The sequence below is a fragment of the Sciurus vulgaris genome (genome assembly GCF_902686455.1).
Source record: "Sciurus vulgaris genome assembly, chromosome: 5".
Lineage (NCBI taxonomy): Eukaryota > Metazoa > Chordata > Mammalia > Rodentia > Sciuridae > Sciurus > Sciurus vulgaris.
In genome coordinates this window covers 6,522,044-6,535,827 of record NC_136465.1, presented here as the reverse complement: position 1 = coordinate 6,535,827, position 13,784 = coordinate 6,522,044, and the positions used below count along the sequence as shown (strand labels likewise).

Below are 13,784 nucleotides of genomic sequence, written 5' to 3'. Positions count from 1 at the left end.
AAAATGGCAGCAGCCACGTGTAATCAAACCTGCAGGTACAGTAACAGTGAACTTCCAGGCAACAGCAGGCAGCTGGTGTTCTACTGGTGCACTGTGATCAGTTTCTGACTCTTTTGGATGATTGGGAGGTGAACCTTGTGCCTTGGGTGACGGATAGGTGTAATGCAGGCAATGGACAGGTGAGAGGCAGGCAAATGGTGGATGATAGGTGCCTCACAGTGAGCAATCTGCACTCAAAAAATGCGTCAATATGCTGACAGATTGTAGGTGATCACAGCAGACAAATGGGGTAAACAGCAGGGGCTCAATAAGCAGCAAAAAGTGCCTTACCAAGAAACAGATATCCTCTGCTTGAAAGCAGAGTTATGGAGCAACCTTGAGTAAAATTTAAATCCTCATTTATTCAAACAACTTTACAGAGTTGTCACCAGGTAAAGCTTAATGATAATTTATCAGTCTTAAACAATGATTCTGTGTAATATTTTCACAAAGATATAATTTAGATCCCCATCTATGAAATGGTTAGTAACATGAGACTTTAAAAGGTATGTGAACTTCTTCCTATCTTTAAACACTTATAAACTATAAGCCTATAAGCAGAACAATGCAGACATTCATGGACCAACCCCTAGAACTTTTGAGAACTGAACAACCCACATGTATTTTGATCTCAGTAGGAACAGTCACTCTTCTCATGATGTGACTGAGGAGGTCAGAATAAGGTTAAGGACAGACATTTCGGCAGCTAAAGGCAAAGACTCTGAGACTTGTATTCTGAAGCAGATGCCTAGCATGAGCATCCCTATGGTACAACTACCATTCTCAATTCTCTCTGGAGTTCCAAACACTACTCTTCAATATGTCTCTGACACCTTGATCTTGCTTCTCTGTTTCCTGACTGGTTGTCTAAAATTTTGGTCTCAAAAATTCAGCTCTATCTACTATGTTATTCATTAGTATATTTTTAATGGAACAACAGCAATTAAGTTAACATGACTTCCTATATACAATTTGGAATGGTTTATTAGTCAGTTGTACCAACACTGGGAAGAGGAATGATCATGATTGTTTTAGGTATCTTTTGGGACCTTCTCAAAAGTTTGAAATGTATTCCATTGAACTCCAAGTTTAAATTAGAAAAAAGAAGTTACTTCTCATGCCTTCTCTAGCCTACCCCCTTCCTTTTCCTCATTCTCACTCCAATGCCTGTGCCACTGGGTCAACTGAATTCACCTGCTGGAATATCTGCCTCCATGTTGGGCTGCAATGTTCCACTCCTCACTGGTTCCTCTGGTCTGCATTCACCACAATCCAAACACCTTGCAATGAATAGCATCACTAAGCAGCAATGATTTCAGACCAAGTCAGAGGCAGAATGTCAGATACAGTATCTCCCATGCCTTGTGGAAGTACACGGCCAGGAATGGTACCATAGTACAGTGGTGTCATGACAGGAAGTAGATTACCTGCCTGATGATGAGTTCCTGACCCATGAAGATCACTCCAGAGTTGGGGCTACAGGACTAACACCTGCTGGCACTGAAGAATTGGCATCTCTCTCAGTAGGGCTGAAATTGAAAAAGAAAAAGCCATTCTGTGCTCACCAGTGGATGTATGGCCATTGATTTTGCTTCCTGCACTCTTCCTCTCTTTATGAACTCACATGCAGTCCAAACAATTTTCCAAAAAAAAAAAAAAAAAAAAAAAACATGGATGAAGAAGGAAATCATGACACTCAACACATTTACAAAATATCCTGACTCCTCTCCATGAAATCCTAGACATTCCTAAGAGTCTTAAACCTGCTCTAAGCACAAGGAGAATTCAGTTCACCCTAAGAGATATAGGCACAGTGCTCCATTCATAGTCCAGGATCAAAATTTAAAAGAATGTGAACATGATCACTATTAAAAATGGTGGAATCATACCTCCTATATACACTTATATACATAAATGAAAAACCTTGTATTTCACATGCAATTTGTCCTATAGAGTCCAGAGCCACAAAAGTCTCTTACATTTTTAAGTATAGGTATCCCTTTCTTACCCCACATGTATTTTATGGTTTCCACCTAGCCAGAAACAACAAGACAGAGACCTGGTGGCTTTTAATACAAGCTGATTTTCTCATGATTCTGGAGGCCAGCAATCTGAGATCAATGGGTCTGGAGGGTCTGTTTCTCCTGAGACTTGTGCACTTGCCTTGTACGTGTAGGTCTCTCTTTGTCTTTACAAGATCTTCCCTGGTCACAACTCTTCCCTGAAACTTTCAGTTGTAAGATCATTTTGCAGTAGGGTCCACCCCATTTCCTCAATTGAATTTTCCTCTTTTTAAGCCAAATGTCCAAATACACTCAACATTCAAAATAGAAAAACTCAGCAGCACATGAGTTTTCAGGAAACTATCAATTGATTTACTGTTTCTGAAATATTCATGAAGGCAAAATTATACTGAGCCACCTGCCATTACAGGAGTAGCAACCCATCCCTGTGAGGTCAGCAAAGGTGTTGGCACAGCTTGTCTTCTTCCTCTAGATCCCTTAAAGACACTAGGGAGGAGCCATTGTGTGTCCTCACTGTCACCTTAGTATTTGAGGGTATTCCTCACCACTAAGTGACAGGCTTGGAATTTCCAAGTCCTCCCGGGGTGTTTGAACATGGATTTTGGTTCCCAGTTGCAGTGTTAGGAACCTTCACTCCACACTCAAAACTATGATCTGACAAGATGGTGTTGACAAAAATAACTGACCTCTGTGAGCACTCCACTGTTCTTTTCCTTACAGATCAGAACTTTAGCATAAAAAATGAAGCCATTCAGTATGATTTTTGTCACCTTCTTCATCACTCTGACCAATAGAGCTGACAAGAACAATATAGAGGAGGAACAGTTTCAGAGTGCTCAGTCCACACTCAACTGACTCCACATCCCTGGGTCCAGAGTCAGGCAGAACATCATGGAGGAACAGTAGGGCAAAGGAAAGGAGCTGAATAATAACAAAACTACATGGTAGTGGTATGAATACAGACACAGAGGGCAATGGGACAGAAGGGACGACATGGAGAAAAGCCACCCATCTACAGTCATCTGATCCTGAAAAAAAGATGCCAGAAACATACACTGGGAAAACCACAGCCTCTTTAACAAATGGTGCTGGCACAACTCATTATCCATATGCAGAGGAATGAAACTAGATGTTTGTCTCTCATCCTGCACAAAAATCAACACAATATGGATCAAAGACTTGGAATTACATGAGAGAGACACTATTCAATTTCTAGGAGGAAAATTAAGAGTCAGTACACCAGCTTCTAGGCAGAGGCAATGACTGTCTCAAGAGAACCTCTAAAACACAGGAAATAAAGCCAAGAATTAATAAATGGGATAGAATCAAACTACAAAACTTTTACTCAAAAATAAAATCAATTCAGAATGTGATGAGAGAGAACACAGAATGGGAGAAAATTCCTTGTTAGGAATTCTACTGACAGAGGATTAATATTTGCAATATATAAAGAGCTCAAAACATTTTGCATTTGTTTGTACATGGCGTAAAGGCATACCATTTGTGTAATCATAAATTTACATAGAGTAATGTTGTTTGATTCATTCTGTTATTTTTTCCCTTAAGTCCCTTCATTTATAACTGAATATATTATGATTACTCCCTTCATCTTTTGTTTTTCTGTGTTATTATAGTTATTCAAGCTGTAGTTTTCTGTAATTATTTAAATTGTATATGGTAATTATATAAATCTTGCATTAATTTCAACAAGATTATAAAAGAATGGAAGATAATGTTCTAGCTCAGACTCAGTAATTGCCCTTCTTCCTTCCTCCCATACCCAGTTGTCTTGCACATATTCCACTGATCTACTCCATGATCAGAGTTCTGCTCAAAAGCAAATTGTAAAGAAAGTCCAAGAGAGATTCCATTTTCTCTGTGGTTATGAATTTACTTTTATTTTCTCAATGACTCAGGAAATCCCAATCTCTGTATCTGAGAAAGAGGCAACTGACTTCCGCAACATGAGTAAGTGTAGGTGGTTCCTCACAGCTTGTGTCACAGAGGCTCATTAAAAGCAGAATGAGAAGCACCAGCAGAAGAGAGCTGTGGAGTAGAGAGTACCCCCACCAGAGGAGGGCCCCAGCATAGTGGATATTTGTGTAAATGTGAAGAAAGGTGGTGACATGGGTCAGAGTCTGGGTGAGGTAATCAATCATTCTGCCTCTACCACTCAATTGCCCATTTACAACTCATGAAAGCCTATCCTGGGACCTCCTCACAGGTAAATTAGGCCCCTCCAGTGATATGAGCAGGCATTTTGTCTAATCAATTCACCCAAATGTTTGTTCTTTTGTTGAAATCGGGCACAGTGTCCTCAAACTTGTATATTCTCCTCTTTCCCTGTACTGCCTCTCTATACCATAAGATTCCAGAAAAACATTTAGGATATTAAAGATCCCTGGAATTAATGTTTCACAGGCCTCAGTCCCTAAGATATAACAATGCTTAACTATGTTTTGAAAATGCTACAGCCTTTCTTGTGGTACTCACCATTTGCTCCCTGAAAGATCACTTGATATCTGAGACTGAATAAACGGAGATACATAAAAATCGATGTGTGGGCAAGGCGGCTTTATAAATCCAATATACATTATTGCATCAGAGAAGACTTGACTTTACCTTTCCTGGTTCCTCACCTGTTTTTCAGTGTCATATGTACAGGTGCTTGTGCTGGGAACCCCAAGTAATGTGTGAGTTCATTCACATACACTTTGGTGACAGCAACATGGAATGGCAGATGCAAGTCCAGGAAAGGAAGGAAGGAAAATACAGTGGAGGGATGAGAAGAAATCATGGAGAGAGGGGGAGGAAAGAGGTCTTTTGCCAGATCTGTTCTCAGGAGTACTGAGTTCTGGGCTTCTTCAGGGAAAAAATTCTTAAATGAGTAAGGTATGGAGAAATCCAGGTGGTTTCTGCAGCTGGTGAACCTGAGAAAGTCAAGGCTGTTCTTCAATTTCACACACAGTGCAGGAGTGGAGCTGACCTTCCCCTTCAGCAGGCACAGTGGGGAGAAGGATCCTGCAGTGAAGCCATGCTTCTGTGATGAGCAGAAGGGGAGCAGTATGTTGAGTGCATGTGAAGCTCTTCAAAAAATACTGGCTCTGGGGAGGTTCCTTGCAGGTTAGAGTATAAAGACATTGTATTCTTATAGACTATGTCCTCATACCTATAATGATGTCCCTTATTTTCAATATATATCCTGATAAGTGATGACATGAAGGATGTTAATGAAGAGTGGACACCTCAAATCAGGGCTAAGGTGAGCAGCACCTTCCACTCAGGAGAAGGGAGTAGAGCATAGCTGCTCAGGTGTTGGTACTCATGGCTACATCTTTGCAGTGTATCACATCTTAAGACATCTGTGACACCATTCATTCTCTTTTTCCTTGAATCTCTATCTTCCTCAAGTACTTCAAGAAATGTTCACTGAGGTGCAGAATGTGGGATCTTTCATGAAGGAGTGAATATTAAACACTGACTATATCCTTAGTACCTCAATTTTGAGATCCCTTACAGAGGATTCCAGAAGTAGTGGTGCTGGAGACAGAATCTGTCTATGGCAGATTCTGTTTCCTACTATAGAGTGTTATGGGGTTAAACTTAAGAACAGACTGAAAACCACTGAGAAGTACAAAATTGAGAGTCTTTATTAAGCTGGCTGTCTTACTGTCTTACACAATGTCCCCAAAATTGGTCATTGGAAGAACAGCCCTGAGCATAGGGTTGTAGGGGTTCTTATACCAAAAATCACATCAATCATAAGTCTGTTTCAATGATTTAAAATTACAAACTATCATAATGAGATCATCAACAGTGGGGAAAGTGGGTCAAAGTAATCCTTACCTATGTACATGCAGAAGAATGGTTACTAACATCCAATCACCATTCACATGGTACATTGTTTAAAAGAATAGGAATCAAAAGAGAGCAATTTTTTATTACATAAGAATTGTCATTTTGTATTGCTAAACATGTCATGCTAAGTAACTGATGATGGGTACTGAGGCAGGGTGTTCCCATGGGAGAAGTTTATTTCCTACATAACATGGAGTCTCAGAGCAAAATGGAGTCTGTTTAGTCATTTCCCTTATAGTCTGGCCTATAACATTCTCATGGAGCCAGATCTGTCAGCCCATCATAAGAGGAGTTTGCAATGAAATTCATTCAGCTGTGCCATGCTGAAGGTTCTGCAATCAGGAAATTTGTATCTGACCTTTATGTAGGTCACCTACAAATTGAGTTCCACCCCTAGATAACTCTGGTCTTGGCATGGTAATTACATACACAAGGGGAGCAAGAATGGATTCCAACTTCTGTGGATGTGGCTGGGTGGGGCAGTCCTCCTCCATTTTCCCACACAAATTTCTGATTTTCCTCTAGACCCACAGATTTTCCACCTACAACCATGCCCCTGGAAGAAGGATTGCAGGCATAGATTGAACTACTGAGAATTTCTGCAGGCATTGAAGGAAGAACCTCATTGATCTAGATCTTGCCCAGTAAGCATGAGGGCATGAGTTTGTTTTACTCCAATCAGCCACACTTTTCATGGAAACAGCAACAGGGACTAAGAAACAACCCAGCCCTCCATGTCCTGGACCCCGGGTATCTTAAAAATTTGTTGTGTTGATATTTGTGGGTTTTACCACAATATGGCTGGAAATGTTATACTCAGAATTGAAACAACTGACACCTTTCTCTCTTCTCCCTCCTGTGTGCTTATTGAAGTAGAAAATTCAAATATTAGTTGAATTAATTACTGCAGAGGACTGGCAAGAAAAATAAACTGTGTGAAACAAGGATATTTCTTCTATTTATTCTTTTTCTTTCTTGTTATGTCTTTACTCTCCCTTCCATCCTGTCTTCCTTCTCCCATTAATCCTTATTTTCCTGCTACTTCTACATCTTTTTTTCTTTTTTGTTACTGGTAATTGAACTCAGTGGTGCTTTTACACTGTGCTAAACTCCCAGAATGTTTAATTTTTTACTTTGTCAAAGGGACTTCCTAAATTTTTTAGAGTCTTGCTAAATTGCTGAGTCTGTTTTGGGACTTGCAGTCTTCAAGGCTCAGGATCCAGAGTCACTGGAATTAATGCAGACCATCACCAAGACTGGCCCTCCTTTTATATTTGAACAAAGAGACTGGATCCACATACCAGAGAGTCATTGATAGAGTTTGGAGCTCTAGGGAGAACTGAGAATGGGAGGTGTCATGAGTCAGGAATGGTGGAGTTGTGACTCTCCTTCAGAAGGCCAGTATGAGAGGATCAGTTTTATTCTGCTCAACTGCCTCCCCTTCATCCTAGTTTGAAGATCTGAGCACCATCAAGTGGATAGTGACTTTATCCACTGATACCAAGACATATGCAACAGGTTCAATTCTCAAACTATCTTGGGACTCTTTCAAGGATCTCTCTTCCATTTATTCTGAGAATCTAATGGAATATTACACATGTTCTCAAAATATGAAGACATTCACTGGCCTTTTCAACACTCATGACTGATTATGCAACCATTTCACTCGTGAGAATTCAGAGGTCCTTCTGTGAGCATCATTTCACTATATTCCTGGTATAAAAGTGGCAAATTGTCATTGATGAGTCTGTGAAGCTAAGTAAATAAAAAGAGAAGAGGATTTCAGTAAAACATGCTAATGGCCAGGTTATACAGTATGTCTGAACATTGTCATTACAAGCGCTGTGGAATTATTTCATGATTCATGACTCCATATCTCATGAATTATTTTCTGGATAATATATTTTATTTGTGATAATACATCATGTGTATTCCATTTGCAGTGGGAAGAAATACTGTGGTTGGTTGAAGGAAGAGGCATTCCAGAAGGCCAGAGTAGAGTTAAGAACCGAGGATTTTGCTCAATGTAAATGGATGCCTGGCTGGGATGTATGTTTAGAAATATCAACCAAAGTTGTTGCTGAATGGCTGAGATTATTTACAGTGTAGGAGGGATTAGAGAGGTAAAATCCCTTCTGTGATGTCATGTTTCCTATCATGAAAAAGTAGAGTTGATGAGTACTCTTACCATGGTCTATGAGTGTGGTGGAAAAAATATTAATGCATTTTGGATTTAAATTTTCTTAGAGTGATCCTTATCTTCCTTTTACACTTTGAATATATTCCTGATTATCACTTTCCCAACCTCAATTTCCTTTGTAATTTTGCACTCTTATTCTGAAACTTTTGTATGTTTTGATGCATGTGATAGTGTTTCTGATACCTAGAGTTTTCCTTCATTAGACCCATGTTTTCCACTGAAGCACCAATTGGGCAATTATACACTCATGAAGAGCTACACATTTCCACATTTTTATTCTCCCAGTTTTCTGGTAAAAAGTTCTGTTTACCAGAAATGTAGGCAGAGAAGTTGCACATAAAGAACTCCAGGTTCAATACAATGACCATATAAGAAGGAATGATGACCATCATCAGATCAGTGGTAAGTTTCTTGGATGCAAATGCTGGTATAGTGAAGACTGCACAGTGGAAAAATTAGTGACTGAGCAAACTTACCTATTTATAATCAAATCAACAACCAAAATCTCTGCATAGTTTCAATTCACTAAAGAATAGGAATGAGTTCAGAACAAATATGTAAGAGCTATAAACTATCTTTCAATCCATGAGTACTGCTTATATACTTTTCTTTCAGTATATAGAAGCTATTAAAACAGCCCTGGTATTATGATGATATCAAAGAGAATACATGTGTCCTATTTGGTGGTAATGTAGTATGCACATGAATATAGAAATAATGGTTTTTGTACTTAGGCTATTAATGGTTGATTAATTATTCAAATGTATAGTAATTAACATATGGCTTTATATGGAAAACATTAACAATATTCAATGTTTTCACAAAGAGATCACATACATAGGGAGATTTATTTGAATGGAATTACACACAAGATGATGTAACACACAACTCTGCATCTGTTCATTGTTGCTTAACTTACAAAGCAAAGGAAGACTGTCAGTAGTGTGGACAATGACCTAGTAACTGATCCCTGATGCTAGAGAAAACAATAGAACACAAACTGAAAGGAAACTCTATGACAGTCATTTGTGTGGGAAAATCTTCTGAACTTAGACAATATGAGAGATAGGACACTGTACAGAAACCGCAAGGTATTACTCCATCTGTGTGGCAAAATCTTCCATAAATCATATGACCTAAGGCTTCATGAGGTCAGGTGCACAGGAAAGAAATCATGTGAATATCATGTGTGTGGGAAAGTCTTCAGCCAGCACTCTACACTTAGATGATGCAAGATAACTCATAATGTACAGAGGCCATTCGAAGTCATCTCTGTGGGAAAGACTTTATTATTAAGTCTAACCTTAGAATTTACAAGAAAATGTATACTGGAGAGAAACCACATGAACAGCATTCTTGTGGGAGTGTCTTCAGGTGCTCTTCTGATATGTGTGGGAGAGCCCTCAATCTATACCTTAATTTTAGTCAGCAGGAGAGACAATATTAGATTCATGGTACAGATTTTATTTGTGTGGCAAAGCCTTTATCCAGAACACTTTCCTTAGACACCACAAAGCAACTCACTCAGGAGAAAAATTGTATGAATATTCTGAATTGCAAGGTCATAAAGAGGAGTGCTTAGCACCACATTACTTTCTGGACCCTCCCTGTGTTCCTCCTGTTTAATATCCTGGGTTTATACCACTTTTCACCTTTGCAGAATCTGGAAGCCCCTTTAAGAAAAAAACACTTGAAATATGCAGGTGCCTAGATTCCACTTAGAAATTAAGTAATCTTTCATTTCCATTTTATCTACTCTTACACAAGGTGAAGATAAAGATGATCAAGTAAAAATTGCACATTTACTGAGATAATCATACATGCAGATAGACAAAAATGATAGTTTGAAAGAAACTAAAGAAAAGATGAAAGTAGTACTAGGGACATTGTTGAGTGGTAAAACACAACTGGGTCAAATTTACAACACCAAATTCAAGAGAGAAAAAAGTAAGGAATGAAGAGGAAAGAAAGGAAGAAAGAGAAAAATGAAGAAAGAGAGAGAGATAGAAAGAAAAGGAAAGGAGAAAAAATAAAGGGAACAGAATAAGCCCCACACATTAGGTAAAGAATTCTCTACCACTACCACTTCCAGGGTCCTAGAGAAGTACCTAGGTGCTGAGTTCACAGTCAGTATTTAACCTTCACTCCTTCCAGAAAGATCACATATTATAGTACCTCAGTGTACCTTTCCATTAAGTCCTGGAGAATGATTGAGTTTCAGAGAAAGGATGAAACTAAATGGGTTCCTTGATGCTTTAATATGTTCTACATGCAAAGATGTGGCCACCAGTACCAACACCTGAGCAGTTCTGCTCTACTCCCTTCTCCTGAGTGGAAGGTGTTGCTCACCTGAGCCCTGATTTCAGTTCTCTACTCTTCCTCAAACACCTTCAAGTCTTTTATTGTCAGGAGATATACTGAAAATGAGGGACATAATCTGTGGCAACAAAATATCTTGCTTTCTACTTTGTGGTGATGACAGTGTGGGTCTCCCTGGCATCCATGGCACGCTGGGAATCTGCTGCAGAATGGTGTGGTGGCTCAATTCTCCTAGTGCCTGGCTGAGTTTCAGACGTGGTTAAGAACCAACTGGTTGAGGTTCAATGCAGACAAGACGGATGTGATGCTGTGTTTGAGAACTGCTATTGGGTCAATAATTTCCAGAATTTGGGTGAGATATTTAACATCAGCAATGTATGAACTCTTAACATATTAGTTTGTAATATACTGATGAAATGAGGCCACTGGATAAAACTAGATATGGAGCTTTCAAATGTAATATGTTACTGCTTTTACAACCTGCATTCTGCCTACTAACATGAAGCCATCTGTTGAGTCTTCAAGTCCAGGAGGTTCAGCAACATCAGATGACCATGAATTTGATCCATTAGCTGACATGCTTGTTCATGATTTTGATGATGAACGAACATTAGAAGAGGAAGAAATGATGGAAGGAGAAACAAACTTCAGTTCTGAAATAGAGGATCTTGCAAGGGAAGGTGACATGCCAATTCATGAACTTCTCAGTCTTTATGGTTATGATAGTACTGTTTGACTACCTGAAGAAGATGAGGAGGAACAAGAGGAAGAAGAGGAGGGTGAAGATGATGAAGATGCCGATAAGGATGACAACAGTGGCTATAGTGGGAAAAATAAAGAAGAGAATATAAAGGATTCATCAGGTCAGGAAGATGAAACTCAGTCTTCCAATGATGGTCCATCACAGTCTGTTGTTTCTCAAGATACCCAGGAAATAATCCGTCCACGTGGATGTAAATATTTTGATAAAAATAGTGAAATAGAAGAAGAATCTGAAGAAGATGAGGACTATATTCCATCAGAAGACTAGAAAAAGGAGATTATGGTGGGCTCCATGTTTCAAGAAGAAATTCCAGTTGGCATTTGTAGATACAAAGAAAAGGAAAAAGTATATGAAAATAATGATCAGCTCCTGTGGGACCCTGAGTACTTACCAGAAGATAAAGTGATTGTATTTCTTAAGGATGCATCTAGAAGAACAGGTGATGAGAAAGGTGTAGAAGCAATTCCTGAAGGATCTCACATAAAAGACAATGAACAGGCATCATATGAATTGGTTAAATGTAATTTTGATACAGAAGAAGCATTGAGAAGATTAAGATTTAATGTAAAAGCAGCTAGAGAGGAATTATTGGTTTGGACAGAGGAAGAATGTAGAAATTTTGAACAAGTGTTGAAGGCCTATGGAAAAGATTTTCATTTGATTCAGGCTAATAAAGTACGAACAACATCAGTTGGTGAATGTGTGGCATTCTATTATATGTGGAAAAAATCAGAACATTATGATTTCTTTGCTCAGCAAACACAATTTGGAAAAAAGAAATATAATCTTCATCCTGGTGTAATGAACTACATGGATCAGCTTTTGGATGAAAGTGAAAGTTCTGCATCAAGTCGAGCACCATCCCCTCCCCCAACTGCCTCAAACAGCAGCAATAGCCAGTTTGAGAAAGAAGATGGCACTATAAGCAATAGTAACCAAAATGGGGTGTCATCTGATGGACCAGGTGAAATATTAAACAAAGAAGAAGTAAAAGTTGAAGGATTACATGTCAATGGACCAACAGGTGGAAATAAGAAACCACTTCACCAGACATGGATACTAATGGTTATGAAACAGATAACCTAACCACTGACCCAAAACTTGCCCATATGACTGCAAGAAGTGAAAATGATTTGGATGAGAGACCTGCCAACAGGTGAAGGGTAAATAGCATGGAAAAGAAAGTCCTGGTTCTTCTGAAATTTTCCAAGAAGCAATATCACATGGAAAATTTGAAGACCTTGAAAATACAGATGACTAAATTTTAGACCTATTTTACTTTATTTGGAGAAAATTCTGGTGTGTCTAAAATTTTCAGGATTGATGGGTTACCTTAAAAATTTTTTATTTCCTACAGAAATTGATTAAAATTTGGAAATTTTAATTGAATCATAACTTTTTAGGAAATAAGATTTTACAATTCTGCCTTTTTCAAGTTCTTTTACTGCACAACTGTCCCACCCCTTTAAGGATATAGAAAATAATTTTAGCAAATTTGAATGAAGTAATCAGTACCTTCTCATTTGATATATTAATCATAAAAGTTCACTACAAGATAATTTTTCTTCAGTTTCATATGGAGGAATATCCCCAAAAGACAAGTTCAAAGTTCTGCTTAACACCTGTTTTTCTGAGTTTCTTGAAATGTCCTTATAAAAGGCATTTTCTCTCCATATAAATTGAGTATCATTATTAAGAAAACCCTTATGAATCCCAAAAGTTATGCTAGCATGATTTTATATATATATAAAAGTTTAAAAATAAACTGTCAGGTTTGTATATGTAAAATTGTTGACATCAATGATGTCTTTCCATATTCTTTTTTTTTTTATTTAAACAATGGGATACTTATCTGGGCTTAATAAATACATTTTGTATTTTTCCAGATTCTTTGTAGCCTTTGAAAGATTTTTACAGTACATATGTCTTGACCGAGCTGTCCTTTCTTAATACAAAAAAGCTTGTATAATTTTCTTAACTTGTACAGGTAATAAACTTTTATGAGAGGAATTGATATCCTGAGTCTGTCAGTTTTCATTTTATTTTGTTAAGGTTTTTCTAATGAATTTTTAAGTGTTTGTGTATAACCAAGTCCTGTTTCTTATCCAGGTGGTAAAAGCCTTCATAAAGAATAGTGAAAATAAATTTCTACTTATGGACAAGTAATTTGAGAATTCTGAAATTAAGCATGATGCTTAGATTGCACAGTTTGTTTTGCATTTGCTATAATTTTCAAAATTATTTTTTAAGCAAAACAAAGGTTTAATGTCAGCTTAAATGTTTCATGCTGACTAGACTCCTGTTTAGTTATTTTCATATGCATTACAAATTCCCATTTTTGCATTAAATCAGTAGAGGGGAAAAGGTTAAGTGATATTAAGATATCAGTACACAAGGAGTAACTTGATAGTCAACTATCTTGATTTTATGAGGAAGTGATGGAGTTTGAAGTTTTCAGACTTTTGCAATATAAGCCAGTTTTCCAGATTTGATAATGTTTTTCCAGAATGAAAATAAGATATATATATATATATATATATATATATATAAAACCATTGCTCTGAGTGATGACAAATGGGAT

The 13,784-nt window shown here is 37.9% G+C and overlaps 1 pseudogene across 1 annotated transcript; it reads left to right on the top strand.

Moving 5' to 3' along the window:
- The first annotated feature begins 10,939 nt into the window (after nt 1-10,939).
- LOC306663031 (mesoderm induction early response protein 1-like) lies at nt 10,940-12,625 on the top strand (annotated as a pseudogene). Its single transcript has one exon. The product of its transcript is annotated as a mesoderm induction early response protein 1-like (transcript).
- The last annotated feature ends 1,159 nt before the right edge of the window (nt 12,626-13,784 follow it).